The 1,051-nt window shown below is 43.2% G+C and overlaps 1 non-coding gene across 1 annotated transcript; it reads left to right on the top strand.

The window, feature by feature from the left end:
- The first annotated feature begins 262 nt into the window (after nt 1-262).
- Nucleotides 263-369, top strand: LOC128061061 (U6 spliceosomal RNA). The gene has a single exon (XR_008200680.1). It is a non-coding gene; the product is annotated as a U6 spliceosomal RNA (small nuclear RNA).
- The last annotated feature ends 682 nt before the right edge of the window (nt 370-1,051 follow it).

Below are 1,051 nucleotides of genomic sequence, written 5' to 3'. Positions count from 1 at the left end.
AGACGGCAGCCCACCAGGCTCCCCCGTCCCTGGGATTCTCCAGGCAAGAACACTGGAGTGGGTTGCCATTTCCTTATCCAATGCATGAAAGTGAAAAGTGAAAGTAAAGTCGCTCAGTCATGCCCAACTCTTAGCGACCCCATGGACTGCCGCCCACCAGGCTCCTTCATCCATGGGATTATCCAGGCAAGAGTACTGGAGTGGGTTGCCATTGCCTTCTCCGAATGTGAGAGAGAACTAGTTGGTTTTAAAAGACAGGGGAGTGTTCGCTTCAGCAGCACATATACTAAAATTGGACCGATACAGAGAAGATTAGCATGGCCCCCATACAAGGATGACACACAAATTCACGAAGCGTTACTTACTGGAAAAAAAAAAAAATTCCCACCCTCTCCCCCTAAAAATGACACTGGACCTGGCTGGTGTCTCTCCAATGAAGGGCATCTCTCCTTTTGCTTCCACCACTAAACCAAGCGGAGCAGCAATTCAGCATAATTACTTCTCATACAGGACTTTTCTTCCTCTTCCTGACTTCATTAATCCTCGTACTTGCTGCAAGATGTAATCCCCATGTGTGGTTTGGGAGATGAATATAGGGTTCCCCAACATCGTCCTTGGATAGGAAATAAACCCCGCTGAAATATTTGAAATGAAAGAAGCACATTCTTGGGTTGATTTGGAGGTGGTATTTTTGGTTTTGTGGTGGTTTTTTTTTTTTTTTTTTTGGTTTGTTTCTGTTTTTGTTTGACTTCTTGAGTTTTTCTAACTGGCCAGGATGTTACTATTTACACAATTTTTGTGTCCGGGTTGTTTGTTTTATACATCACTATGCCAGGAAAGAAGCTTTCAGTGTTGTTTAAATGCCATATAATAAAATAGGCCAAAATTCCATCTGCATACCTGTTTGAACCAAGTACAGGGAATAAACAGGAGTGATTAGAAAACACAATAGGGGCATAGGTATTGGCTGGGTACATGGATGCAGCCATTCAAAGAACACAATGAGCTCCCCATGCGGGATTATTCAATCAGTGGTTTATGCAATCAGAAA

Source organism: Budorcas taxicolor, chromosome 15 (genome assembly GCF_023091745.1).
Source record: "Budorcas taxicolor isolate Tak-1 chromosome 15, Takin1.1, whole genome shotgun sequence".
NCBI lineage: Eukaryota > Metazoa > Chordata > Mammalia > Artiodactyla > Bovidae > Budorcas > Budorcas taxicolor.
Note: the sequence above shows the minus strand (reverse complement) of the source record. Positions and strands in the feature narration are given on the sequence as shown.